Source organism: Ambystoma mexicanum, chromosome 1p (assembly GCF_040938575.1).
Source record: "Ambystoma mexicanum isolate Mex_15411 chromosome 1p, UKY_AmexF1_1, whole genome shotgun sequence".
Lineage (NCBI taxonomy): Eukaryota > Metazoa > Chordata > Amphibia > Caudata > Ambystomatidae > Ambystoma > Ambystoma mexicanum.
In genome coordinates, this window is record NC_090921.1 from 1,012,399,415 (window position 1) to 1,012,427,237 (window position 27,823).

Sequence of the window (27,823 nt, forward strand, 5' to 3'; positions counted from 1 at the left end):
GGACCAGACAGTGCAGGACTCGGGCAAGCATATTTTAAAGGCTGCTTGTTTGACACAAACAACGCTTTGCATTTTTCTAAAGTCAAATGTTTTTCTGCACGTTTATAATTGACAATTTCACAAGCCAGTGTTTTGTAACTATGTTAAGCTTTAAAATACAAAAGACCAACCCAGATTAATTCTGTTAAATCACACTGATTGTTATGCCGATACATATGTACTTCCCTTGATGGAGGGAATGAAACTAGAATCAGTCTGTTACACCCTTCTATAATATTTTGGTTTTAAAAATGGTCATGCTTGGTAATGCGATTGGTGTACTTTCCAAGACAGTTATCAAAATGCTGGGCATCCAATTTAATCTTGTATTGCCTAGCCTCTCGAATTTGCCAGTCCCTAAACCTTTTAAAATTGTCAGCCCTTCAGAAAGATTTCCTTCTCAGGGTACGGTCTTCAAAATAGCCTCACTCATGATTTCACTGGCTATAGTGTTGCTTCTACTATAATAGTGAGTATTGATATATTGCACACCACAAGAAATGTATTCTTTTGATCTGTAATGGCAACACTATTTGAAAACCATGTCCCATTTATAATCTCAGTGTCTGCATACAGACACCTACCTGGTAGCTTCTAATCTCCATCCACTATCCATACTATGGCACGTGTAGCTTTCTCCTTCCTACCAATTGGTCTGCTCTATCCATACTTGAGCATTTCTGCATTCTGTGAGGCAGCAAATGTGAGTTCTGTCTATTCTGGGTTACATGAAGCTTTTACATACAGTCCTGCATTAATACTACAGGCTGCATACCTTCCTGGATTCTATTGATAAGTCTCCTGAATCTATGCTAGAACAGAATTAACCTCTTCGTAGACGGATAATGTTGACCTTCAAATGGTAATTATTGATCATTCTGATTAGTGCAAGAATGAAGAGGGTAAGGGGACTTAAAGGGAGTAAACATTCTTATTTTTAATGTAAGTTTTATCAACCTATGGATTGTGATGGCGGCAGGGCAGATATCCTTGATCACTTAATTCCATGGTTTGGTGGAGGGGGGCCCCCAAAGATGTCTGTGCCCAGGGCCCCAAAAGTGCTTAAGATGGCCCTTCCGACCCCTCACTCTTCCACCTCGGTGTCCCGACATACCATGCCCCCCCCCCCTCGAAATACAGGGCCAGGGCAGACCGAGGACATGGACCACAGCAATCCGCCCTCCTGCCGCAAGTCCTCGTGCCTGGGCGCAGGAAGTGGCATACTGCCTCACAGGGCTTTTGTGCTCGAGGACCCCAGCTCATAAATGGAACACCTGTCTAGAGCGAAGCGCAGGGTAGTAAATGAGAAGATGCCCTCTTGGTAGGAAGCGACCAGAGCATACCCTGTTCCAAGTACATCCCAGGGCATTCTGGGCCCAGCAGCGATCAGACGGAGCGAAAACTTAAACCTGAACTGGACTAACAGAGGATGGTTCCTCTTGAAATTAATAAAGAGCGGATCTCCCCGTGCCGAGAAGTGCAATCCGTCCCTGGTTCCTCGGTACCATGTAACAGTGAGTAAGTGCTATAATCTGGCACAAGATATTCCTAGACTGCCTAATATACGGCCCATACACTTGTTGCCCCGCATCAACGGCGCAACACCGGATCAGCCAGGGAGGGACTGGGGGGGCGGGGGGGGGCAGGATGAGCACGCTCCCCTGAAGATACGGCCCACACACAGCTCCACGTACTGCTGTGTACAAACCAAGTGAATTGGGCGAGAAAAAGGAGCCGACCTGGGCTGGTGATAGGATTCGAGAGGAAGGGGGAACCAGAGAGAAGTCGACCCGGGGGAGGGGAAGCAAGTGCAGAGGTATGTACATAGAGACTTCTATCCTGGAAACACTCTTAAGGCACCTAGGGTGGGGGCTACTGGAACCAAGTCATATTTGCTACCATTACATACTGTTAATGCGGTGGAGTCGTTCCGGAAGTGCCCCAAAGATCACCTCAAAACTTAAGCATGGCAGCACTCGCAGACAACCTCAACTGACAGGAACTGCACCCTCCTTATGTGAAGCCTGGTGTGCCTCAGATAAAGAGACAGAACAGGTGAAGGCTAGCTGACACGTGAGAAAAGTGGAGCCTGTGTATCAAACATAGGCATATATACAGGATCTCAACAGATTGTTGTGCCCCCAATCCTGGGGAGTGTGCTCTCTGCCATCTAGTGACACGCCAATCATGTGGTGTTGGGCCTTCACTCTGCTGCGAAGACCCCAAGGACATACGCCTGTGGACTTCACAAATTAACCATTAATAGAACTCTGGGGAAAGGCAATTGGAACACTGACTCAGAGCATCCCAAAACGTAGGTGTAAAACTGGCAACATTGGTCCCAGTGGGCGGCCGTGAGTGTTGGGCCCCCTCCTCGGGGGCGTGTGCCCTCCTCTGTACATAGCACGCTTCGGAGGCAGTGCTCCTCACAGCACATAAGGAGAAAAAGCTGATCCGGAAAAGGCCCTGCCCCAGGACGGGTGAGCCCAAGTTAGAGAAAAGCATGTGTTAGCACACCAGAAAGTATTACACCCTATACATGCAGCACTGATCAAAAGACCTACGGACATAAAACAGAAGCTTGCGACATATCGCTTCCTCCCACACAACATTGAACCCAACCAATTCCCAGATCCCAAAAAGGCGACATCCGAGAGATGCGGCTGCAACTAAAGGTGACTTGGGGGCCTTGCTGAGCGAACTCAAGAGCATGTGGGCGGATATCGGTGGGAAAGTCGATAAAGTAACAAAGAATAGACAAGATGGAAGAAAAACTAGATGAGGTTGAACATAACCAAACCTCTCTAGGGACACTGGAGTACCAAATAGATTTAAGGATCTATTAGATAGAAGCTACACAGGAAGAATTTTGCTTGAAAATTGACAATTTGGAAAATCGAGATAGACGGAACATATGCATATTCGGTGTTCCAGATAAAGAGGGAGAAACGGAATGAGACTTGAGGACCCTACACAAGATTATGAAGACCTTGTTCAGAGTGAAGTCCATTGATGAACCTAAAATCATACATAGAGCTGGAGGGACGGCAGGTGGTCCAAAGACGGTATTGGTGCAATTTCATAACTACGCTGACAAAGCAAGGGTCCTTGAGGCCATCCGCACCCCATGGATTCCTCTCGACACAGCAAGAGTACCGATCTTTCAAGATTTGCCATCCTTAACCCTCGCCATGAGAAGGATGTGTATGCCGCTTACCAAATGGCTCAAAGAGAAAGGAGTCTGGTACTGATGGGGCTACCCATTCTCGCTCACGTTCGAGTGGGAGGGAACAACTGAGATTGCAAACGAAGAGGGACATCCAGACTTGCACCACCGAACTGCTGGGAAACCAAGAGGATAAGGCGATCGAGGGTGAGATGTAATGGTGCCTCTAGGGCCCGAGGGCTTGTACGCGGATCCAGGAAAGTTAGGAGAATGAATGACTCCCCTCAAGCAGACCTTTGATGACACTGATATGACAACAGAAAACCACCTTGATCGATCGCTCAATTGATAGAACATCTTGAGATATCTGACAAAGATCTATGCGATGGCATCTTGGTGACATCTAGTACAGTGGGGAATTGTGGCCTAAGGTACGGGAACAGAGTGAGGCCAAGAGGCATTGGCATTTGGGCCTAGGCAATATTGGCCTGTTGGGGATGCGCACCGATTCAGGAGATTATGGAGGGGAGGGGGGTAACATGTGGGGGCTCAGTAGTTAGAGTATTTTGATGGGACCGGGGCTAGTCCGGTGTTCACTGGTGGTCCGACTCCGGCTGGGAGAAGTAGACTAGGCTGGTTCGGACGCTGTTTAAAATCCTTGGGGGAGGGGGAGCAGCTACAAAGTGCTTAGCAGACATGTGATGTGTGGTCTATTGTGTTACATTAATAAACCAGATTTGTTATGGTCTAGTTTGAGTGCGTGAAGAATCTAAAATAGGTAATGGCAACAACACTTAATGCAGCACAAGATGGGCTCTCCAGAACCTGCACACTTCATGTCAAGTGACTTAATTCCCCCACAAAGAGATCCCTGGTGTGCAGGGAATTTCGGAGGACTAAGATAGATGTGCTATTCCTACAAGAGACTAGTGCATAGGCCGACATCTAGTGGAAGCTGCGGAGTATTACTGTTTTTTCCAAACTTGAAAAGGGACGAACAGGGCGTGCCAGTAATGCTATCCTTAGTGTGACGTCCCCTGTACCCATGATCCCTCACGCATGTAGGACCCTCAGATTGTATTTTTTCTGACATGAGGTAGCATGAGGAGTAGCGCAAGTACAGAGTATCCAAGCAGATAAGATAGATAAGACTACAAGCATCCATGCGCCTTCTCTCGGAGGGGAGGAAGGACAGGCGCATGTCAATCTAAGCAGATACAAGCATCAGAAATACGATTACGGTGAGTAATGTATCCCTTCTGATGTTTGTGAACTATGCTTGGATCACATGCTGTGCCCAGATTAGCGAGCAGTATTAGAAGGAGGTGGGATGTGAGAAGGGTCATGGGCAAACAAATGTCTTGGAACCGCTTGCCCCACTTGTGTATCTGTCTTGGTATGAGTATCAATGCAGTAGTGCTGAGTAAAGGTGTGAACGGAGCTCCATGTAGCTGCTTTGCAAATACTGACTAGGGGACATTTGCAATGAAAGCCACAGTGGCTCCAGTACCTCTTGTGGAGTGGGCCCTTGGCGTAAAAGGCCGTGTTTGATCTGAAAGGGAATAACAGTTGGATACATCAGACTATCCACCTAGAGATGAGATTTCCTTCGCTGCCTGGCGCTATGGAGACGAACAGTTGATCTGTCTTTCTTGGCGGTCTGGTCTTGTCTACATAGTCGAGGACCACTCTCCTCACATCTAGTGTGTGGAGTTTTACCACACCAGAGCTTTTGGGTTCCTGGAAGAAAGCCGGTAGCTCAATAGACTGGTTAACGTGGAATTTGGAAATTAACTTTGGTGAGAACATAGGGTGAGTGCGTAATACCAGTTTGTCATCATGTATAGTAAAGAAAGGATCCTGCACTGAGAGCTTGGATTTCACTGACCCTTCTTATGGAAATTATGGCTACTAGAAGGCAGTTTTATAAGTCAGGTGTTTTGAGGCTAGACTTGTGCATGGGCTCAAAGGGTGGTCCCATGAGCTTAGTGAGTTCCACATTAAGGTCCTCACCTGGTGGTGGGATAGAAATTGGAGGGTGGAGTCTCTTTACTCCTTCAATAAATGCTTTGACGACTGGTACCTTCCACCATGACACCTTGTTATGGAAAGTGGTGTAGGCTGACAAAGATACCAGATGTACCTTTAGCAAGTTAAACACGAATCCTGCATCCAGTAAGTGGACCACATAGGTTAGCACATTAGGAGGAGTACAATCAATGGGGCCGATTTGTTTATTCTGGCAGCAAATTACAAATAGTTTCCATTCATCATAGTAACAGTGCCTCGTGTTCAGTTTTCTTGACTCAAGATATCCATACATCTCTGCGGTAAATTGAGATGTCCGAACTCTGACTTCAGGCGCCATGCTGCCAAGTTCATCTAGTTGGGCTGAGGATGCACAGTTAGCCCCTCGTGCTGGGATAGCAGGTTGTACCGGCACAGAAGTTTGATGGGGACACAAACTGCCAGTTTGCGCAGGTGTTGATACCAGGTTTGTCTCGCCCACATAGGAGCAACAAGGATAAGCGTCATCAGTTCCCTGTGGATCTTGTTACCAGTTTTCCTATCAGAGGGGTTAGAAAAGGGTAGGCAAATATTCCTGACCAATTCATCCATAGGGTGTTCACCTTGGAGCCTGGCTGGGGGAACCTGGATGCAAAGTTTGGGCATTGCCTGTTTTCGCTTGTGGCGAACAGTTCTATAGTGAGGAAACCGCACTGAGAGAAGAGTTCTCCTACGAAATCTGTGTAGTCACCACTCGTGTTCCTCTGGGAGGGGATCTCTGCTTAAAGCGTCTGCTAGCGGTTGAGTTCCTCCGGAACATGCTGGGATGACTGGTAAATCTTCCGTTGGAGTGGCCATTTCCAAATTTTCTGGGCAAGCTCGGACAGATTGAGAACGAGTGCCCCCCTGTTTTAAGTAAAACATTGCAGTCGTGCAGTCTGTTAGGATCTGCACTGACTGGTTGGATAGGAGGGGTTTGAATGCTTGAAGCGCTCTGAAGACTGCCAGAAGTTCTAGCAGATTGATGTGGTTTTGAGTCACAGTGTGAGACCAGAGACCCTGAGCTGTGTGGTGAAGGTAGTGAGCTCCCCACCCTGTCAGGGAGGCATCTGTTGTGACAACAGCCTGTATATCTGGATCGTAGAAGTGTTTCCCCTTCGTAAGATTCTCTTGTCCACCAGCAAAGACTCTCTACCAGTGTTGGCGAAACGACCACTAGATCGTCCCACTGACCACTTGCCTGAGACCACTGTTTCGCCAACCATTCCTGCATGGGTTGCAAGCGCAGGCGCGCGTGGGGAACCAGGTAAATGCAAGAAGCCATCAGGCCTAGCAAACGCATAGCTTTACGCACCCTTATTTGGCAACCGACCTGATAGAGGAATTTGCAGCAACACATTTCAAATTATTTCCTCTGATGGAAAGGCCAACCCCTCTTGGGTATTTAGGACAGATCCTAGGAACTGTTTTGAGGTGCTTGGCACCAGGCTTGACTTTCCTCTCTGATTGAGAACCCCAATTGGAAGAGGAGTTTATTGTTCTTTGCATGTTTAGTCTGCAAATTAGGGGGACACCCCTATAATGAGCCAGTCGTCCAGGTAAGGGTACGCTGGGATTGCCTCCCTGCGTAGGTGCACTGCCACCACCGCCAGTACCCTGGTGAATATCCTTGGAGCAGAGGCTATTCCCAAGGGCAGCACCTTGAATTGGTAGTGCTGGGTGTCCAACTTGAAACGCAAGAATCTTCTGTGTGCTGGGAACATAGAAATATGAAAATAGGCAGGTTTCATATCCAATGTTGCCATGCAATTCTTTTTTAGTAGAGGGATTACCTCTTGTAGTGTAGTCATGCAGAAGTTTTGTGGCTTGATATACTTGTTTGGAGGGTGCAAATCTAATACTGGGCGCATTGTCAGATTTTTTTTGGCACAAGGAAGAAGGTTGAATAAATACCCCTGTATACCTGGTTGACCGGGACGACTTCTATGTCGTTCTTTGCTAGCAGCACAGCGATCTCCTCGAGGAGTATCTGATGTTCCAGCGAGTGTACTCTTTGTCGCGGAGTACGGTTGTGGGGGTGCCCTAGCAACTCTAGGCATTATCCTCCGGACATTGGACAGCACCCATCTGTCCGAAGTGATCCCCTGCCATGTGTGGCTGAAGCTGGAAATGCACACCCCCTACTGGGGATGCATGGGAGGGGACCCGAAGCGGAACGTCACTGCTTGTTGGGTGGCGTACCACCTCTGGCGGGGCTGCCTCTACCCAGAGTGCGACCCTTACGCTGCCCTCTGGGGTAGCCCTGTGACGATTGGAGTTACGCCATGAAGTTCCCTGGTTTTGGTAACAATTGGAACCCCTTTGGGAATTTTGGTCAGAAAGCAGCGAAGATGGTTACCCATCTGTCCAGAGGGTTTGTTGGTGAGTTGGCCAAGAGATTTCAGGGTCTCGTACTCATTGTTTGCTGTTTTCAAAGCTTCCTCAACTGCCTTGCCGAATAGTACATTCAGCTCCACAGGCAGATCCATTAGGGTTGCCTGGGTTTCAGGTTTGAAAACTGACTGAGCCAAGCGGGACGCTTGATAACAGTGCCATCAGTGATTAACCTCCCAGCATTATCCGCTGCATCAAAGTTAGTCTCTAAAGATCTGCCTTCTGCTGCTACCTGAGCCAACTGGCACGTTAAGGGGTCGGGTGTGGAGGAAACCAAAGTGGACACTTCCTTCCACTGATGGCAATTTTAGCTTGCCAAAAGGGTGGCATTGTTGGCAATTTTTGCCTGATGGGCCGCAGTGGAGGCAACTTTTCTTCCCAGGCCATATATTCGTTTGCTCTCCTTATCAGGAGGTGCTTCCCAAGAGGCAAGCGGGGTGCATGCCCTCTTCCGGGTGTTAGTTACAACCAGGGAATCCGGATTTAATTGACCCCTAATGTACAGGGGATCGGAGGGTGCAGCACGGAACAATTTCTCGACCCACGGATTAACTGCTAGATTGAGATTTGGGGTTTGCATCGAGGGATCAATTCCGTGGTGGATGGATTTTAGCAATGGGATAGCCTGAGTAATGGCTTTACCCTAGGATTTCTTCAGCGAAATCCCCATCTTCTTGAACACCCTGTATGTCAATACTAAAGTGGGCAGCCGCCTTAGCCAGAACCTCATTAAGGAGGGGTTGGTGGTCTACAGGCGAGTCATGCACCGGGGGGCGGGGGGGGGGGCTTTAGCAACCAGGGAGTCGATGTAAGCCTCAGCTTCATCATCCTCCTTGGCTTAGTCATCCCGGTAATAAAGGTCACCCACCTGGTCATCAACATATTGAGGTTTTGGTTCGTCGCAATATAAATCAGGGTGGTAAGGCTCCACCATGAAGGGGTCTGTGACCAAGCCCTGGGAAGGGGCATCTGAGCGGAGCCTTTTAGTAGGGGGTTGAGAGGACCCAGGTGTTACCTTGGACCCAGAAGAGGTAGGAGGGGTGCTAGAGTAACTGCGAAAGTAGTTGAGGTCCTTTTCATAAAAGTTAGCCATGAACGTTAACCTTTTCATGACCCTGTCAATCTCTGCTGAGATCCACTCTTTAGAGCTAGGAATAATAACTGGTTCTGGTTCCTCATCAGTGTCCATATCCTCATCAGTGGGAGGAATGAGTTGTTTTTGGGGTAGGTTCCGAAACTTTAGACTTCCCAGTTACCTTTGGGGCCTTATGCTTCTCCCTAAAAACATGGGGACCTGAAGATGTCTGTTTACCCCCTCCCCAATGGCTAGAGGGGTGTTTCCCAGAGTTTTAGGTGCCTACGATGGGTCCGACACTTTGCGTCAAGTTTCAGAGGCAGGATTCGAAGGACGTCGAATCTCGGGTGTACGGTCAGACACATCAGTCTAGCCTCTTGAGGGTGCTAAGCGGTATCGTCATCTGACGATTGGGCTTCGGGGACTGTTGATCGGGCGACACCTTTCTCAAAGACGTTTGGGCCTTGCCATGAGGCAAACGGGAGCACCCAGAGAACAAAGATTTGTTGGACTGCTCTTGTGGTGTCTGGTGCCAATTGCTCGATATGCGTGTCAAGTCACGGCCGGGGCTGATGTGCTTAGTGGTGGTAGAGTGTGTAGCGCTTTTGCCGTCGGGCGTTGTCCCCACAACGTGGCCGCCGGCCAGTCCTTCAATCTGAGGGTCCTACACGAGTGAGGGATCATGGGTACAGGGGATGTCACACTAGGAATAAGTATTACTGGCATGCCCTATTCGACATCCCTTTGAGTTTCGAAAAACAAACTAATACTCTGCAGCATCCACTAGATGTCAGCTTATGCACAGCATGTGATCTAAGCAGATTTCACAAACATCAGAAATGTATCTATCTCGGAAAGAGGTGGGGCGTGGCCTGACCACCAGGTAGTAGGCTGTGTTTCCTGTGGGCTCCCGATCATCCGACATTGATCCTAAAGTATACAACATGCAAAGATGAAGGAAGCATATGGCCAGACTGGCGGCTGTCGGAACCCATGGGGTCAACAGTGGTCCTCCAGCTGGGCGGAACGATAAGCAGCGAAGGTTATGACACTTCATCACGGAGCAGACCAGCAGGGAAGGAGTTAAAATGGCAGCCACCCAATGAACAAAGGCATCGGTACGAGGAGCTGGGCAGAGGCAGCACCCGTGGACTAGCGCATCACAATAAGAGTGATCCTGCTGAATAACTGCAGCGTCTCTGCAGCAGAGAGCTTTTGCCTCTGGAGAGCCTGCGGAACACGATCGATGTCGGGCGGTGCTATTGCTAGTCTACGGGGGGGGGGGCTACTTTGTGGCGAATGCGTGGGTGGGCTGGGCGTCTGTGGCGTATGAACGTGATGCCGGGGAGCACTGTGGTGCGACCCGAGTGCACAGTTTCGGGAAAAAAATGCTGGACATGGGAGCCTTCCACACGGACATGCACAGCTGGCGCCATCTACAACATTAGACGAAGCACCAGGAGGGGCTCCCTGGGGACGATGAGACTGCAGATTGCGTGCACACGGCTGGACTACACACGGACCCGAGCAGCAATACTACACGGCATGGCCACCCAGGCAGAAGTTGTGGAGCTGCGGGCTGGGAGATGCGGAGGTCAGCGGAATGTGTGTAGAGAATGTGCCCAACTCTGCCAAGCAACACCATAAACAATAGGGCTGAGGGGGCGGCTGCTGGACCCAGGTGCAGTCACCCTTGAGTGAGGCAGAGGCAGGGATCCGGGTTGCCCAGGCTTACGGCAACTATCACAGAACAGATCGGCAGCCCAGGGACGTGTAGACAGCGAGAGGCCCCACTAAGAGTCAGAGCATAAGTAAGAAGACACAGCAGTGGCCATGGGAGAACAATCATTTGCGTGGCGACACGGATAGTGCACGAGAAGGGAGTAGTTTCTTACCTGTAACTCCATTTCTCCAGCATTGGTATCTTTCATGGATTCACATGCTTAGAATATTCCCCGTCGTCAGACTGGGAACCCTCGGTACACATATATATAGTCATTTCCAATAGGAAAAACTTCTGCCCTATCCCCGTCTGCGTCCTCTACGGGGCCGCCCACGTACGCCCCGTTGGACGTGATGGTATATAAGCCCCGCCCCCGCGGGTCCCTTCAGATTTCGACCCCTCCAAGGTAACGGGGGGAAAACTTGCTTACATACCAATCTTCCACATTGCAGTCCGGGGAGGCCGGAGGGCGCATGTGAATCCATGAAAGATACCAATGCTGGAGAAATGGAGTTACAGGTAAGAAACTACTCCCTTCTCCAGCATTGGATCTTTCATGGATTCACATGCTTAGAATAGATTGTAAAGCAGTAACATCAAGAAGGAGGTGAGAGTGCAATGTAACTTACATTCGTAGAGACACCCCCAAACACTACCGTTTACACCATGTATGTAAGCAACAACTTATTATACTGATACGAAACGGATTTTCGCCATACAATGCTATGTCATATGACTCAGTATGCACCCCTTGCGCACATATCTACCCAACCACTTATGTTTAGGTCAATAAACTATGCACATTCATGTATACACTCTGAAAAACCAGCTGAGGCCAAATAATAATAGGCAGCATTCTACTTGAAACTTTGGCTTACCTCATTGAAAAAGGTGGCGAAGCACTGCCCTTCCCATTTGTACCTCATCCGCGTGCTGCTTTCCAGGCAGTAGTGGCGCGTAAACGTGTGCGGAACAGACCATGCCGCCGCCTGGCAGATGTCCGTCAGCGGAATTCCTGCCCATAGAGCCACGGAGGAAGATGTCGATCTCGTGGAATGGGCTCTGGGACGATGTAGTAGAGGTCTCCCAGCCTTGGAATGACACAGGGTAATCGCCGAGGAGACCCAGCGAGCCAGACCTTGTTTGGAGATAGCCTTACCCCTAGCCGAGGGGCCGTAGGCGACGAATAGCTGTCTGGTGGTTCTGATATCTTGCGTTTTTTGTAGGTAAAATTTTAGTGCCCTTTTGACGTCCAGAGTGTGAAGAGCCTTCTCCGCCGTCGACGAAGGAGATGCAAAGAAAGTAGGGAGTACCAGGGTCGAGTGCTTATGATAGACCGACGGTACTTTTGGGATGAATGAAGGGTTAGTTGATAAAATAACTTTGTCCTTAAAGAACCTCAGATATGGAGGGTCTATGACCAGTGCCTGTAGTTCCGACATTCTTCTAGCCGAAGTGATGGCAACTAGGAACGCGAGTTTCCAAGATAGAAATTGTAGAGATGAAGAGGACATTGGCTCAAAGGGAGGCTTCATTAAGGCAGCTAGAACCGTGTTCAGACTCCACGACGGTGGGAACCGTTTTTCCGGAGGGAAGGTTCTAAACAGACCCTTCATGAAATGCTTCACTAGCCTGTCACTGAATAGTGGAGGGGACTGTCTTCTTCTGGTAAATCTCGAAACAGCCGCCAGGTGTACTTTGATTGACGATGATGACAGTCCGCTTTCCGCAAGATGAAGAAGATACGGGAGGATTTGCTCCGGAGTTACTTCCAAAGGTTGTATATTCTGTTGTGTTTGACACCATATACAGAACCTTTTCCATTTGCTTACATATGATTTGTTAGTGGACGGGGCTCTGGCCGCCTGCAGAATCCTTCGGCAATCAGTCGAGACTTTTAGGTTCCCGAACTCCGAGAAGTCAGGAGCCATGCAGTTAAGTTCAGGCTGTCCGGATTGTGGTGCCACACGGTCCCCTCGTCCCTGGACAGGAGGTTCGGTACTTTCCTGAATGGTATCGGCTGATCCAGCGACAGATGAAGGAGGTCTGAGAACCATGGTTGCCTCGGCCAGCGCGGGGCCACTAGGATGACCCGGCAATTGTACCTGTGGATCCCCTGGATCGTCCTCCGTATGAGGGGAAATGGAGGGAAGGCGTAGAGGAACTTGCCTGTCCACGGAAACGAGAACGCTTCCCCCAGGGAGTCTGTTTGGGGCCATCTGCTCGCGAACTGAGCACATTTCCGGTTTCTTTCCGTGGCGAAGAGATCGATCGACGGGGTCCCCCATCTTTCGAAGATTTCCCCGAGTTGAGTGGAGTCCAGCTCCCACTCGTGTATTTGTGACATAGTCCTGCTCAGGGAATCCGCCTGTAAGTTCTTCGCTCCCGGTAGGTGGTATGCCACTAGGGAGATGTGGTGTTTTAAAGCCCAATGCCAGATCTTTTGAGCTTCCTTCGAGAGGGTCCTGGATCTGGTGCCACCCTGTTTTATCAGGTAGAACATAGCTGTCGTATTGTCCGTGAGCACTCTTACTTTTGACCCCTTGATGTGTGGGAGGAAAGATTTCAGGGCCCATCTCACCGCCCTTAGCTCCAGGACGTTGATATGTAGGCGAGAATCGGTCGACGACCACCTGCCTTGGGTTTGGTGACGTGACATGTGTGCTCCCCAGCCCGACAGAGAGGCGTCTGTAATGATGGTGTTCTGAAATTCCGGCTCCTGCAAGGGGACCCCTCTGTCCAGGTTGCGCGCCACTTTCCACCATCGGATGGCTTTGATAACTCGTTCGTCGTCGACTATTATCTTGTCCGACCAGCGGCCTGTGGCCTGCTTCCATCTGTCTGATAGGAACTCCTGTAGAGGTCTCATGAACAACCGGCAGTTCGCGACTAGGTGGATGCACGATGCCATGGAGCCGAGGAGAGCCGCATATTTTCTTACTGACAACCTTCTCTGTAAACGAAGTTGGCTTGTCAGGTGTTTGATTTTCAACAACCTTTCCAGGGATGGTTTCACTAGTCCCGTGTGGGTGTCGAATTGAGCACCTAGGAACTTCAAGCTCTTCGAGGGCTTTAGTGAAGACTTTTCGTAGTTCACTGCAAATCCCAGACGCTGTAGCAGTCGCAAGGTGGTCAATAGGCTGTCGTTGGTCGACGCTGGGGAGGATCCCCTCACGAGCCAGTCGTCGAGGTACGGGTAAACGTGATGCCCTTCCTTCCGCAGACAGGCTGCTACGGGTGCTAGGCACTTTGTAAAGGTTCTTGGGGAGGACTTCAGGCCGAAAGGGAGCACAGTAAATTGGTAGTGTGTTTGGCCGACTAGGAACCTCAGGAACCTCCTGTGGTGAGTGCGCACCGGAATGTGAAAATACGCATCTTGGAGGTCCAGAGACGCTAGGAAATCGTTCTTTTGGACCGATCTGATTACCTCCTGTAGAGTAAGCATCTTGAACTTTTGACTCAGCAGGGTTTTGTTGAGGTCCCGTAGGTCGAGGATGGGGCGCCACTTCCCGTTTGGTTTCTTTACTACGAAGCAGCGTGAGTAAACCCCTAAGCCTCTCTGTGAAGCAGGGACTAACTCGATGGCGCCTTTTTTTAGCATGAGCGCAACCTCTCGACGCAAGACGCTTAGGTGTGGTTGAGACAGGCGTATCGGTGGACGTCTTGGAGGTCTGGATTTGAATCTTAGGGAATGTCCCAGTCTCACCGTGTCCAGAACCCACCGATCTGTCGTAATTGACTCCCATTCGACGCAACTTGACACTCTCCCTCCTAGAACGTCATTGTTGATCTTTTTGTTTTCCCGTCGACGACGAGTAGGTGGGACGTCTCTTAGAGGCCTGGAAATTTCTGCGTCGGGTCGAGGACTGTGAGGCGCGTCTATAGCCTTGGGACGGATATGAAGACCTCCCGAATGCTCTATCCCTGGATCCCGCAAATCGTGCGTTTCCCGTAGCTCCTCTAAAGGGGCGAAAGGAACGAAAGGGCTTACCGCTTTGGAGAGAGCCCAGCGAGCGCGCCGTCTCAGAGTCCTCCTTCATTCCTTTCAAGGCCTCATCCACCTTTTCACCAAACAGGTGGTCACCTTCGAAAGGCATGTCGACGACCTTATATTGCACTTCGGGTCTAAAGTTGGTGCACTTGAGCCAGGCCTGGCGTCGTAGAACCACTCCATTGTTAATTTGTTTGAACCCCGAGTCTGCCAGGTCCACCGCTATATTGATAGCATGGTTCGAGGCTTCTTCTCCTTCACGAACCAGGGACATAGCTGATTTTCTGTGTTCTTCGGGGAGGTGGTCCAAAATGGGTGCCAGTCTGTGCCACATCTCCCTGTCATACCTGGCCATGATTGCCAGGGAGTTCGCTGCTTTCACTGTTGACGCTCCCACTGACAGGATCTTCTTACCGAAAGCGTCTTGGCGTCTAGCTTCGGAGTCCGGCGGGGTAGAGCACTTATGCTGGGCCTTTGCCTTTCTCGTCGCCGCCGCCGATACCACCGAGTCAGGCGTGGGTTGCGCAGAGAGGCATTTTGGCGTCGAATCTGGAACTTTAAATTTTTTCTCTACGCGGCCTTTGACCGCAGGTTCCGAGAATGGATGCCGCATGGTTTGGACGCCCTCTTTCCATACGTGGTCCAGTATCGGAATCGAAAAAACGGAACGCCTATTCTTGCCCATGTGGTCAAAGAGGAAGCAGTCCTTTTCTTCTTGTTGGGTCAAACCGAACTCCTTGCAGGCTTTTTCCATCATGGAATGGAAGGCCCCTATGTCATCCGGTGGAGATGGGTGAATGGGACTTTTCGGAGGATCCACCTCCACATCCGAAACCCATGACGGGTCTCTCGACGGCGAGAGGGAGATATCAGAAGCTGACCCCTGTTCAGAGAGGGAGTCCGAGAGCTCACCTTCTTCCTGGACTGTTGGCGCAGTTGGGCCCACGGCCGATCTAGTCGGGCGGTGTGAAGGTCCGGGCTCGTCGACGAGGGGAGTCGTCGGAACAGGCGGGAGCCTTTCGTCCAGGGACTTCAAGAGCGAGTGTAAGGAGGAAAGTACCTCCATGGAGAGAGTAGCCTGGGCGTTTGGAGGCTGGGTGAAAACTTGAGAGCAGGTTGCACCAGAAGGAAATCTGGGCCGTAGCCCCAGGTCTTCCGGGCTCACTATTCTGAAGCCGTCGTCTTCTTTGGAGGCGATCGAAACTGGCTGTTCTTGTAGCAGTGTGTCGGGTAGCCCCATGTCGAACGTTTCTGGCCTCCAGGCCTGGAACTCCGTCGACGAGGGAATCGTCGTCGACGATGAGCCCGTTTGAAAGGCGGGGTACTGTGACGGAGTGGGCACTTGGATCGTCGTCGTCGTCGACGGAGGGCCTGCAGGTGGCTTAGGCGGTCCCGCCTTCGCGGAGCTCTCCCTGTGTTTATCCGCCTCTCTACTCGTAGCTGATCTTTTCTGATCGCTCGAGGAGGATTTTGGCCTGTCCTTGTCTTTCTTCGACGAAGAAGAAGAAGAAGATGATTTCTTCGTCGATTCTTTCGATGAGGCCTTAGAGGAATGACTTCGAGGCACGTCCTTCCCCGTAGGTCGTGATTTTTTGGCCAGAGGTTCCGACGGATGTGAGCGTCGGGAGGCTTCTGATGTTTTCGCTGAGGCGATACTGCGCACCGATCCTACCTCCGACTGAGGGTACGCTCCAGCGCCGTCGTTCAGCCACGAGACCAGTCGCCGATTCCGGTCCTTCAGGGTTTTTTGGGAAAACCCCTTGCAGATATCACATTGGTCCGCCGAGTGGTGGGGGTGAAGGCAGTAGATGCAGTCAAGATGGCCATCCCCTTCATAAACCTTCTTTTGACCGCACGTGGCACACGGGCGGAAAAGAGGCTTACCCGACATTATTGCCAGACTAACTAACAAAACTCGTAGGAGTTGGAAGCGGACCAAACAGACCAACTCGCAGGAGTTAGAAACAATCGATAAGTATTTGAAGAAAATACACGAGGAGATCCCACTATCTTTGGAGACGGTTGAAATCTGAAGGGACCCGCGGGGGCGGGGCTTATATACCATCACGTCCAACGGGGCGTACGTGGGCGGCCCCGTAGAGGACGCAGACGGGGATAGGGCAGAAGATTTTCCTATTGGAAATGACTATATATATGTGTACCGAGGGTTCCCAGTCTGACGACGGGGAATATTCTAAGCATGTGAATCCATGAAAGATCCAATGCTGGAGAACTTTCATTGCGGCCCCCTGAGGGGAACTCACCCAAACACGGACTATCGCTGAGGCGCCAAACACCATATTTGAGCACCTGCAGAGAAACACGGCAACACCAAGATGGCGAATAAGCAGACCAAGGGGAAGTGCAAATAACCCATGCTGGAGGAATACACGAGAACGCAGCAAATGTCAGAAGGGGCCAGAAGGAAAAGATCCCAGCCACAGACACCGCCTTGGGGAACAAAGACCAGCAGATCCTGGAAGCAATTGCGGACCTGAAACTTACATGGGAAACTAAACTGGAATCGGCCATGGTCGAACTGAAAGCCGCACTAGAACTTAAAGTGGGCGCAGTACAGGAAGAGGTGAATCTCCTCAGGCAAGACGTCAGAACGCTGGCAGAACGCACGGGCGAATTGGAAAAAAACAGCCCCGAACACAGCTGCATGCGCGTCTCACAAATCAGAGATTCACATCTTAGAACAACGCGTGAGCAACCTGGAAAATAGGGCAGAAGAAGCAGAAGGACGTGCCCGGAGAAACAGCGTACACATTGTTGGACTACCGGAAGGAGCAGAGGGATCAAACCCCCACAGACTTCATTGAAACAATACTGCTGCAGGAAATAACGGGAGGGGTGTTGACCCAAGGATTTGCAGTGGAATGGGCACATAGGGCCTTAACGCGGAGGCCACCAGCAGGGGCCCCACCAAGGCCAATCACCAGGTAGAAGTACATGCTGATATACCCTGCAAAATTGAAGGTATACCATCAAAACGGAGCACTGTTCTTCGACACCCCAGAAGAGGCATCAGATTGGCTGGACACGCAGAACTGCACATCGGAGACTGGCACCCAGAAGGGTGGCGGTGCAGATAAGTAACACAGGCTCTAGTACCTAAAGTGTCGCGGACTGAGACATTGGGACTCGAATATAAGATCGGGCGTGGGCAGTTGTCTTTGGCTACAAAGGCCGCAATGATAAGTACACTTCGGTACGGAGATGGAGTATATTGCAGGAGCCCCATGGAACCAGCTATCATACCCCTGTGAATAGGTTAGTTAGGATACCGATAGATCGGTATCACCCGCTGGGTTATTGATCTCAGCAACCCGCGATAGGACCAAATGCGGGAGAGGCCGAGATCCAGGGTTGGAGCTGGGCACCAGTTGGGAAGGGGTGGGGGGTGGGAAGAGAATGTGTGCAGTGAACAAAGTTGGGGGTACCGGGAGGGGGAGTTAGTTGGGGAGTTAACGTTGAATTTAGACAGGGAACGAGCCCATATTCATGCCAAAATAAGTTCGAAAGAGGAATAGAGGGGGGAGGGGGAACGAAACCCGGATGGCAACGGGAAGCCTCAGAATCGTAACTTGGAACGTGAGGGGTCTTAACAGTTACTTGAAGAGGAACAAGGTAATGCTGTATCGTAGGAGGCAGAAAGTGGACATAGCATTATTACAGGAGACCCACCTCACCAAAGAGGAACTTGAGAAGGTCAAGAAAAAGGAGGGACCACCGTGGGAGCAACATTCAGGGGGGGGGAGAGATGATTACCTGGGTAGCACCTCATGTGCCGTTTCCGATGCTCCAAGTTGCGGTGGAGCCAGACAGGAGGATGATCGTACTACGGGGGCTGCTGGAGAATAGAGAATTGATCATAAATACCTATGCCCCCAACCATGACACAGCAGCTTACTTTAGGACCTTATATGGCAAAGTTGGCCTCCTCCTGGGAGGTGCGATTATGTGGGGAGGGGATTTCAACGGCACATTATATCCCACAATGGATAGGTCTGATACGAAAACAGATAAGCCCACCCCCGCCACAAAAGCCCTACAGGCCTTGCTGACACACTTTGGGCTAAAGGATATTTGGAGACGGCAACACCCGAATGATAGATACTACTCACACTATGCAGCCCCACAAAACCTATACACGAGACTGGACTATATGTTCACTGCCCCTGAACTCGTGGGTAAAATGGTGGGCTCGGAATATAAGGCAAGAATGCTATCAGACCACTCCCCCTTGGTGGTAGAGTGGAGACACCAGCCCCCCAGAGCAAGACTTCCAACAGGGAGACTTAGAGAAGAGGTCGTACGGGACTCAGCATTCCAAGAAGATTTAAGGGTGGAAATTATCAAGTACTTTGACATCAACACAGGGAGTGTAGAGGTGCGACCATATCTAAATCTAGAGTGCTCTAAGGGGGTATAGAGCGAGAGCTGCAAGAGACAGAAGAAATTGGAGACAATTAAGCGGAAAGGGGGCACCTCACAGGAGGATGCCGAACAAGTGAGCCAATTACAGCAAGCCAACAGGGAGCTCTGGGAACGACTATGCAAATTGAATTGTAAGAAATACATTGAAAGGCAACACACAGTGGGGGACAAAACAGGGAGGCTGCTGGCATGGCTATATAAAAATGAGACACTGAGAACGGTATCAGAGAGATAACAGAAGGGCAGATCTGGAACACCCAGGAGGGAGTGAATGAGGAGTTCCTTAGATTTTACAAACACCTTTATGAAGATACAGAGGAGGAAGCAGGGTGGGAGATGCTGGAAACATTGGAGGACACAGAACTGCCTAAATTAAATGAGGAGGAAAAGGAAAACCTGGAGGCCCAAATTACATTAGAAGAACATGAGAAAGTGGTCCTGCACTTACCCACATGTAAGGCCCCGTGCCAGACTGGCTCCCCAGCAAATTTTATAAAACCTATAGGCAGGAAGTACTTCCCCCACCTGCTGACCATGCTAAATGAGGCGTTCAAAAAGGGGGAGGCTGCCGGAATCCCTGAGAGAAGCAGTGATTGTTCCGCTTCTGAAACCCGGTAAGCCAAACACAGACTGCGGGTCATACAGACCCCTATCCGTGTTAAACCAGGACAGCAAAATCCTTATGGCAGTGCTGGCGAATAGGCAAAAAAAGGGTAATAAACTCAAACCCTGATCAAACCGGATATGACCGGGGAAGGAACATAACCGATAACCATAGGAGACTCAACTATATATTAGAACAGAGAGCGAGCTTAGTGAAATGGCAATAGTCTCACTGAATGCAATAAAAGCCTTCAACTCCGTGAGGTGGCCTTGGATGATGGCAGCCATAAAAGAATACAGGATAGGTCCTGGGTATCTGAGGTGGTTGAAGATGGTATACAGCTCCCCAGTAGTTGGGTCAAAACGGGAGCGATAATCTCTGACAAATGGCAACTTAGAGGCACAAGGCAGGGCTGCCCCTGGTCCCCCATGTTATATATACTGACAAAAGAACCATTAGCAATCTGTCTTAAACAATATGGGGGAGACAGGCATCCACACGAAGGGGGGACTGCACCAGATATCACGGTACGGTGACGATATGTTGCTATGTCTGCGCTTCCAGAAGGAAAACTTGAAGTATGTCCTAGAAGTGAAACACTATGCAACCCTTTCGGGCTTAGCAGTAAACCCTAAAAAATCCAGCATGTTTCCTCTGGGAAAAGGAAGGATCCCCACCGGGAGACCTGCCTGCCTTGCAAATACCCTGGCAAACTAAAACATTCAGATACTTGGTGATCGACATATCATGAGGCCGCAGATTAATATAAATATAACAGAAGGCCGTGGAGGGCATCAGGAATAGCATGTGGTTTTGGGCAAAACTCCCCTGGCCATGGTGGGCAGGGCTGCCTGGTTTAAAATGGTGGTTTTCCCAGGCTATTACGCTTTTTTACGAACATTCCATGCATGCTCCCCAAACGTTTTTTCACGAAACTGCAGAGCCTATGCAGGGGCTTCATATGACATAATTCTAGAAACAGGGTAACCCTATGGAAGCTGCAGAACCCGTATGATAGAGGGCGCATAAACCTGCCGAACTTTGAGATATATCACCTGGCAGGGCAGCTTCAGTACGTGGCCAGATGGCTATTGGAGGAAGAGACAGCAAAAAGAAGATTGCTAAGCAGGGACTGCACTCCACTCTTTCTAGGGGAGCTAATATGGCTGCCTAAATCAGAGATGCAGGGACGTGTGAGATTGCTGGAACTAGGCTGGAAAACATGGCACAAAACATGCCAAGTGCTGGGAAACCCGACCCGTGCTCTCCGCAGGTACCCCTGGTAGCCCTATGCAGCGAGGACACGCAAATAAGAGGGATCCGTAAATTCTGGGACCCGATCGGCCTGGTGACCCTCGGGGACATATGGCAGGAAGGGGAGGCACTAGATTTTCAAGAGAATGGAAGACACTGGGGTACACCCAGGACAAAACATTATATATACCAGAATAATCAAACGAGTGGGAGGAAAGTGGCTCACAGCAGTATTAACAGAACAACCCAACGCAGTCATTGAAACTATGTACGATATTTCGGAGGGCGGGCACGAAATATCCCGAATATATGAATTACTGGTGTCCAGAGTGGACAAGGAACTGCTCCAGTTGAGGCAGGAGTGGGAGGAGGTGGGAGAACCTATGCAGGATGGGCAATGGGAAAGAGCCCAGAGGTACCACAAGAAAGTGTCCCGGAATGCGCGGCTGCAGCAGATCCAGCTGTACATCACCCACAGGGCATACATGACCCCAAGTAAAATCACCTGGTTTGTAAATAGTGACACAGAAATGCCTTAAGTGCGGGGAGGTGGATGCCAGGATGAATCACATGTTCTGGGCGTGCCCGGAGGTGGGTAGGTTTTGGGAGGTTAAACAACGCCTGGCCCAAAAGGGGATCAAGCTGGAGGTGGAATCAGCATGGGCATGCATGTTGGGAGGGGGTGGGGGGATTTGTTAGACAACGTAATTTAAAACACATTAGCAAACTGAAAGACCTGCCATACATCCTGGCCAAACTGAGAATAGCTATGGGCTGGAAAGCAGCCCACAGACCTAGACTAGAGGTGTGGTGGAATGACGACCTAAAGTGGGCAGAGGCTGAGACGATGGCATGGTATGAAGCAGTCAGTAGGGGAGGAGGAAACAGGACCCCTGGTAGCATGGAGGCAAATGGTAACTGCGATGTTGGGACTTCCCGAGGTCGAATCCAGTGAAGACGATACCTGAAAACAATAAGGGAGAAACCCTAAGCAACGAACCTTGAGGCATTGAAGTAGGAGCTCGAGTTAAGGGGCGGGAGGGGGGGGACTGTTAAGTGCAACATGATTATAAGACAAGCTGTGCATTAATGGAAATGTCCTAAATGTAGGTTAAATTTTGTGTTTAAAATAATAATATAAAAAAAATTCAAAGAATCTGAGAGGTTAGCTGAGGTGACGCCCTCCGCGGAGATTGAGCCAGTCGCCTGGTCAGACCACGACATGCTCTCTGAAATTAGACCTCGGAGCTCTGCCGCGTAGGGGAAATGAGTGGCAATGCAACGAGACTCTGGAAGGCCCTGGTCTTTCGGCCGAAATGGTAACCAAAATAAAAACACCTCAAAGCTAATAACAAGGGCAAGGTATCCAGAAGAGTGGTGTGGGAACCAGGGAAAGTGGCGGGGGATATTGATCAGAGAGGGTGCCAACAAGAAAAGGGAAAGGACCCAGATAGAAAAAAGGTTAAGGAAGGCGATAATGCAGCTGGACTGTGAGGCACGCACTGCCACAGGGGACAGGGAGGAGAAGATTGCTCTAGCCAGGGAGAGGCGAGACTAACTCCGCCTCCTGCAAGAGGCCCAGATTGTCCGGAAACTCCAACTCCTCAAGCAGAAGCACTATGAGAAGGAGGACAAGGCAGATGCTCGATTGGCAGCTAGATTAAGGGGACAAAGAAGACGGATGTGTGGCAGCCATAGATGAAGGGGAAGGGTATACTTGTGAGTCACAGGGGGCAAACATCCCGGAGGCATTCGCGAGGTTCTATGAACATCTATACAAATCTGAGATGACTCAAGGTAGTGCTCAAATAGATCAATATTTGGATAGGGTAGTAATGCCAGTGCTGCAAGTGGAGAGGCGGACGCAGTGGATGCCCCAATTACGACCAAATAGGTAGAAAACGCAGTGAAGGTCATCTCTGGGTAATGCTCCCAGAAACCATGGCTATTCGGTGGGTTTTTATAAGACCTTCCTGACTCCCCTCCTTTTTTGGTCGACCTGTTTAATGTTATACTAGAGACAAGGGTGGCAACGGATTCCTTTGCGGAGGCATTGATCTCCGTCATACCCAAAGGAGGAAGAGACCGCAAATATTGTAGTTCATACCGTCCAATATCTACTCAAGGTTGATGCCAAAGGTTATAGGTCGAAGGATCGATTCAAAAGGACCGAAAACAAAAAGGATTGAAAACATTTCTTTTTTTAACATTTTTTTTGGGGGGTCCCCCCCAACCCCTGTTTGTGGTAAAAAAAAAACACTTTACCTATACGAAAACCCAAAAAAATATATAATTAAAAAAATGTGATCCTTTTGTTTTCGGCCCTATTGCGTTGACCCCATTACATTCAATCCTTTTGTAGTCGACCCTTTGACCGGACACCGATGCCAAAATATACACAACACTTGACTAGAGACATATGCCGCGAGTCGTACATCCAGACCAGGTGGGATTTATTGTGGGAAGGCAGGGATCAGACAACGCGCAAAACCTACCTAATACATGAATCTAAGACGATCACAGGGGAACCTGCTCTGTCGATGCAGAGACGGCCTTAGACAGTCGAATGGGGATTCCTAAGAGACGGTTTTGAAGAAGGTGAGGCTGGGCGAGAGTTTTAGGAGAGGGGTGAAAGCGGTCTATACATCGCTGAGAGTGTCTGTTGGTCAATTGACTACTCACAGTGGTTTACTTTGGGTCGGGGCACTAGACGGGGCTGCCCTCCGTCCACAATATTTGCTTTGTCGCTCGAACCTCTCGCACGTGAAATCAGGTCTGACCATTTGGTTGAAGGAATGCAGGTGCAGGGGAAAGAATATAAAGTGGCATTATACGCCGATCTGTTACTACGGGTCACAAATCCGTCGACTTCCATCCCCATAGCTATACAAGTAATAGAAGGTTACGGAATCCTCTCCGGGTTCAGAATTAACAAAACAAAATCTATCCTGTTCCACATTGAACAAACCCACACTGGAAGACACAGCAAGGTATTCGGTCCTGGGTCTCACAATAAGGGATACCACCCTGCAATATCTGTGTCTGCTAAAACACAGGTGCCAACTTTCCTCCCCTGCTTGACAAATTCCAGTCGGACCTGAGCAGGCGGCAGAAACTCACAATCTCATGGATGTGAAGACTTCATGCAATCAAGATGGTGCGTTTCCCAAGCTTTCTGTTCCCATTACCGATGCTTCCAGTTTAAATACCAAAATCATTTTTTGGGGAAGTGAAAAAGGCTATCCTGAGATTCCTTTGGCAGGGAAAAAAACAGAATTGCATATGAAGTATTGACACTGCCCAAGGAAAAGGGGGGTAGGTTTGCCGGACCTCGAAAAATATTATATAGCGGCACAGCTAAGTATTTTAATACCTCACTTGAGAAACTTAAAGCATTTGCAATGGGTAAGTCGACAACCACAGTTTCGCCGTGGCCACCCTGTCTGAGGGGCTTTGGGTGCCGAGGAGCAAATTGACTTGCAGGCTTCGCCAGCATCCTATCCTGGGGACTATTTGGGAAATATGGAGGTAGCAGACATGCGGGGCATAAGAACGTGGGGATCCCCATTGAGACACATTTGGGCACCAGGTATTAGGGAAGAGATCCTGGACCATAGGAGGTTTCAAGGGTGGTTTGAGGCGGGGCTCGAGAGGGTGGGACAACTTTGGAGAGGAGCTGAATTTGCCTCAACCCCTTTGAATCACTTCTAGATACCCTCACTGAAACCAAAGGGTTGATCTTAATTATGTACAAAACTCTGATAGAAGCCGGGAAGGGGTCCACGACCAAACTCAACAGATAGGGACGGATATGAACCTAGAGAGATTCAAAATTATGGTCTAAGACGTGCAAGGGGCTTCCCTGGTATCGATTGCCTCCCAGCATAAACTGCATGCAACTAAACTTATTCATAGGTGGCAATACGACCCCCAAAGATTATCCAAGACGTTTCAAACTGAGTCCCCAATGCTTGAGACAATGTGGCGAAAGGGCAGATTGCTGGCACATGTGGTGGGGGTGCCCCAGAGTAAGTGTATACTGGGATGAGGTTCTCGGTTAGGTCAAGGATATAGAGGGAATCCAACAGGAGTGCGCACCCCTTGTTCTGTTTGGGCTGGAGAGGGATGAGGATGAATTTAGGAGGGCGACTGGGCTGGTCGCCCCTCTTCTGTTAGCGGCGCAAACATGTGTAGTGATCAAATGGAAAGCAGTCACCACCCCATGTAAGAAAGAATGGGAAAAGGTAGCCACTAGCATATTTTTGATGGAAAGGATCACGGCGGCTCTACACTGGCAATCCACGCAATATGAGGGTCTGTGGCAAGATTACATTGACAAATACATTACCTGTTCCCAGACCAATATGGATATCAGAAGTCCGACTTGAATTGGTACAATGTAAGTGGTCAGGTGATAAGCGTAGAAGAGTTATGAAAGCTGGGTTACACCCAGCACATGTGTGATAACGCTTTGGAGAGCACCTACGTTTGCTTGATGCTCATTAACCATTAACAATGTAAGAGACCCAAATCTGAATGTAAATTGTAGGCTGAAGAGAAAAGACCTACTGTTTGACTCATCTCGAAAGTAGCACTGTTCCTGGAAGGGGGGGGGAATATTTTTTAAATTAAGTTCGAACATTGGTGGGAAGGAAGGTTATGAGGACTATCCTTTCTCGGTTTGATAGCAATGTAGTGAATAGTAACTGGTGATTAATCTGGTATGTTTAAAACTTAATAAAATTAAAACATTAAAAGGACTGGAAACTTGAGATTAAGAAATTATCCAGGAAATACATGGTAAAATCATTACATCCAGGGCTCCAGGACCAAACCGATGATCAAACTTAGTTTTTTGTGGTAATCCTCAGTTATAGTCGGGTATCATGACCCGTCTCTGTAGGTATGCGATTGATTAGATACCTTCCAAGAAATGTGGCAGATTGCCCATGTTGTACCAATCTATAAAAAGGGGCCCAAGATCAGACCTGAAGAACTAAGACTGATCTCCATTTTAGATGCAGAAAGCAAGGTTTTTGCTGCTACATTAATTGGTGATCTGGGCTAAGGAGACGGGAAGAATCAAAAATGGCAAACAAGCTTCAGAAAGGTTATGGGGACCACACTAAATGGATTTTTACTTTAGTGCCTTCAATCGTCTGTTTGGACTAAAACTTATTCCATTTACCTAGCGATGATTGATTTAACGGCAGCCTTTGACAGTTAATGGGGAGCATTTTTTGGGGAAAACTACAGGGTTGATGCATACCTTTTGGTTTATTGAGCAGTTACTAGGCTTGCATAACCATTCCGTCATGCAAATTAAATGAGGATGGTGCTTTGTCACAAAGGACAGATGTGCAAATATGTAAGATACGGTTATATATCGGCTCTGCCTTTAATTTATACACCTCGGGCATTACTGAACATCTGAAGAGTGCAATATTTGCCTCTCCCAACTGCCTCATCTTAAGGTAACATGGCTTATGCAGACTTCTTGTTCCCCTGCACAGAACAGGGGTTGCAATATTTTCTGGATGCATTTAATAGTTATGCAAGTTTAAAATTCTCTAGCTATTAACTCCACAAAACTAAGATCACAGTGCACAGCCAAGACTAAGGACTTATCGTATAAATGATGTGTGGGAGTCGAGGTTTTGGAAAAAGTGGACATTTGGTTTCCTGGTTTACTCTAAACTGAACATTGTGAACATTACTGAAGAGCGTGCACGTGCAGCAGCAATGTCAAATGTGACGAAGCGCGTGGACTCTAAATATGGGAAATTTAGAGTGACGCCATTAATCAAATGAGGAATATTAATACCGAGGCTTTTAAATGAAATTGAAAATAATGTTATGAAGATTGAAAAAAAGTGTCAAACACCCGTAAGGTTCGATCTGGAAAAAAGTTCTTTGCTGCCAAAAATCTATTCTGGTTTCGGGTGTTTGCTAGGAGTTTGGTCTGTGCTCTCCTGTTAGAGGTGTTCAATCGGCTGGCGGAGCACATGGTAGGTGACTGAGCGCTCTGCCCACTCTTTCAATAGTTTTTATTGTGCCGCCATATCCACTTAAATTGTAATTCTTTGCAATCTCCTGGCCTCTGCTGCTGTTCCTTCCCAACACCACCCCCCCTGCTCCCTACTGAGCCCGCCCGCTCGTTCAACTCGGAAAAACACCCACACCCTCTGCAATGAACACCTCACAAGACATCGGATTAAAGCATACCACGACAAGTGCTGGGAGCTGGAAAGACCTTCCAAGTGGGAGGGAGACCAGGAGCACCATGGAGGACACAAGCCAAGTCTAAAGAGGGCGATGGGAGCACCCCAGGTTGAACCACAGAGGGGGTAAGAGTCAGAGAAAGGGGCAAGCGGACACAATCATGGGGACCAGGTATATCGAGATCACAGGGAAAAGGTCCCACCAGCCCCCTCACAACAACCAGATGCACCGCCAAAGGGGGAGAGGAAAGAGGTGGCAGGTGTGCACCAGCATAGGCCTAAAGGCAAAGCAGGTGCAGAACTAAAACATCTGGAACACTGGTTGGAGAGGGGTAAGATCTAGAGGCGCTGCCTCTAGACAGCCCTGCAAACAACCCTCAACAGTACACAGAATAAAGGAGGAAGACCCTGCCATCCCCCCCCTAAAGCACCACAATACACGACAGTAGCAGGGACGTGCATCGCAGGCAGCCATAGCATAGGAGTTACGATGCAGGGCCACCACTAACCAAACCCCACTAACAATCTCATCCTCTGCTCACACCTCAAATTCAAAAACATAAAACAGCCACACCCATTACTGCACACACTTCACCGCAACGACAAAACAAACCACAGTCTCGCACAACAGCACACGACAGCTACCGACTGAACACGCTCAGCGAACGGTGTAAACTGAAATGAAGCCGCCAACAGCAAATCGCAGCTCTCCTGAGCCTTTTCCAACCAAGTCTGACTAACTTAGCCTACCTGCTGGTTTGCTTTTCAGATCCACCAGAGCACCAGTAAACCACTCTGGTGGTGACAAGTGTGCGGTATAAATATCCTTTTACATAATGAACACCACTTTGTGGAAGAACATGCAAG

The 27,823-nt window shown here is 49.3% G+C and overlaps 1 protein-coding gene across 2 annotated transcripts in view; it reads right to left on the reverse strand.

Moving 5' to 3' along the window:
* The window catches only part of GLG1 (golgi glycoprotein 1), a 1,453,447-nt gene that overhangs the window by 1,171,645 nt on the left and 253,979 nt on the right, over window positions 1–27,823 (reverse strand). The window lies entirely within an intron of this gene.